We start from the raw sequence: 2,808 nt of genomic DNA, 5'->3' as shown, positions 1-2,808 counted from the left end.
ATTGTTTTCTATTTTTCTATTAACAAAAACAACAGGGGTCTGGCCCCCATCAAGAAGAGCACACAAAACTGACCTTAAGTCATTGCAGACCTACAGCTCCTGTAAGCCAGCCAGGAGGTTATCACAAGACGCCTTAATACCAAATACTTGTGTCTGGCAGAGCTGGTGTGAGATGAAGAGATAATCCCTCCCTGCTGCCAGGATAATCAAGAGTATCGGCCGAACCTTTCAGCACACACCGAGATAGTGAGGAGCCAGACGCAGAGCAGAGATGATGGTGCCGAAACAGATTAATAAGGAATTTAGTCATCTGGATTGTCACCCTCCAGCACAATGTTCTGCAAGTCCAATTGGGGATGATAGTTTTCATTGGTAAACCACAATTACTCTTTTTGACAACTCGTTTTCCTACAGACTACCCCTTCAAACCACTTAACCACTCGGTTGCATTTACAAGAATTTATCATACAAATATTAACAGAAATAGCAGCATTTGTCTCGATAGTTTAAGATCACAGTGGTCTCCTGCTTTAAATATTTCTAGAGTTCTTTTATCTATTTGTTCACTGTTATGTGATCCAAACTCAGATGACTCCCCAGAGCCAAAGGTTGCAGAGATCAATAAAACAGACAGAGAGAGGTATAACAGAACATCTCAGGAATGGACTCAGAGGTATGCCATGTGATGCTACCTTAAAGTCAGAATAACCTGCATCATAGCTGTAATAAACTTTAAGTTACTGTTCTTTTTTTGATTTTCTTATCTGATAGGGTCACTCCCCTATCAGACCTCATCTTTTTTAATTTTATTTTTTGTTTACCTCCCTCCATTCATTCACATGCTCAACTGAGAAGACCTAAGTTCTTCTAGCTTTGGACAATAACTGCTTTTACAAACTGTAAATTAATTACAAGACAGCAGTTGTCCAAGGTTCAGAATTTTTAAAAAAGAAATGTAGCATGTCTTCGCTTACGTCTTCACTCTACCTTGGTTATGAGACTAAAACCATTCCTCACCGCTCTGCCGTGCTGAAGCAATCATCCGAGGGGGAGGGAGATGGAAGCTCAGCTGTCACATCAGAGGGAGCAGCACTGTTCTAGCAGCATCTATCCTTGTTTAAGCCTTCCCCTGGTAGAGATCTGAAGTTACACACACTTATTAACTATAATTAGTGATACACTTCATGCTCACATCTGATGTGATTGGAGAATTGGTATTGAATTTACAGCATCAGCAGAACAGAAAATGTGATGTATTTTATGCATGTCAATAAAAGAATGACCTGTTCTTGTTCTACAGATAGTGGAAATTGGAAGTCAAACACCCTTTGTATTCCAAAACAGTGTCTCAAACATTTTGTAATTTTCATTTAAATCGTTAGGAGCTATTAGTTAATCTACCTTCCAACACACTGTTTAGTATAGCACTGAATAGATGATGCAAGTTGTCAATGAATGAATAATCAACTAATAACTCTACTAGTAATTGATTTTTCTTCAATAAAGTTGCATAAACCTAAATAAATAAATAAAATTTAAAAAACATGATTCATTCCTCTTATAGGTAAAATATTTAAAATTGTTAAGCATATATTATTTGCATTTGATTTTAATACATATGTCACAAATACGTGTCTTCTGTTGTTTTAGTATTTCTCCTGGACTAGTAGTTTATTTACTTGCCACATATTTAAAGACTCATCAGTTAGATGGTATCCAGATGGAATCAAGAAAGATGACATTAAGGTACTTGGAAATATCACTCCTTGAATGGGATTTTGGCATAAAAAAGGAGAAGGTAGAAGTATTGTTGACAAATCTCTGAATGTTTTAAGAAAAAAATAAGTTCTGAGTTGCTTCCTAGAGAAAATCATTTATTATGGGGACCAAAAATAAGTGAGACAACTCCTAAATCCCTAGTCACATTGAATAAAGGTTTAAAGTGGAGCATTTTCAAAGAATGGAAGAATGGGAAGCACTATCTCACAAAAATACTCAGAAGTGAACTGATGACCTATAAAACTCATTAACAATGAAATATTCCCATTTAATATTAGTATTGTTCAGTCCCTCACTGATTATCAGCTGAAGCATTAACTAAACTGCATAAATAAAATTTAAATCAATTACAAAGTAAAATAGAAAATGTAGCAAATTACCAGAAGTCATGTGGGAAAATAGAATTATATGGAAAGTCATAGACAAATGGTTATACACCAGCATTAAAAAGTCACAAACTGAAGAAAAGAACAATCAACCAAGCTAAGCTGTAGGGACAGACCATTGTAATATCAAAGCATTAATAATAATCTTTGGGAAAATGGTCTTATACCAGATGTTTTTAAAAAGGATTCTTATGTTTACTGTGCTTCAGGACTCAAACAATAAGTGAAAGGATCAGGTCACAATGTCTCATCATTTTGTTTAGGAAAGTAGCAGTAAGAAAACTCCCTAAACTATTATAAATAAGAGAAAATAAATACCTCCATTATATTTTCAAGATGATATCCTACCAATGTCTGCCATACCTCCCCTCCTATACTATAACATTTTGACCCTTACTGGTAAAAGATTTATTTATAGTGGGATTTTTTTGATACAATCTGCCCTATTCTTGAGAACAATTGACCTAATCACAAATTTGTAGGGAGTATGTAAGAGGAGAATGTACCAGTGCCTTGCACTGGTTCTGCCCCGCCTTCACCTCTGCGACCTCTTGGTTTGTCACTGCTATTCACTACAGAACAACTTTGGCTCTGAATTTGGCTAGCTGAAGCCCACATATCATCAACTGGTTCAGCATTCTAG

The 2,808-nt window shown here is 35.9% G+C and overlaps 1 pseudogene; it reads left to right on the top strand.

The window, feature by feature from the left end:
* Positions 1-274: 274 nt before the first annotated feature.
* Positions 275-686, top strand: LOC129063046 (ubiquitin-conjugating enzyme E2 D3-like; annotated as a pseudogene).
* Positions 687-2,808: the final 2,122 nt, after the last annotated feature.

This window comes from Pteronotus mesoamericanus, unplaced genomic scaffold (assembly GCF_021234165.1).
Source record: "Pteronotus mesoamericanus isolate MK-2021 breed Mesoamerican mustached bat unplaced genomic scaffold, CSHL_Meso_final scaffold_85, whole genome shotgun sequence".
Classification (NCBI taxonomy): domain Eukaryota; kingdom Metazoa; phylum Chordata; class Mammalia; order Chiroptera; family Mormoopidae; genus Pteronotus; species Pteronotus mesoamericanus.
Note: the sequence above shows the minus strand (reverse complement) of the source record. Positions and strands in the feature narration are given on the sequence as shown.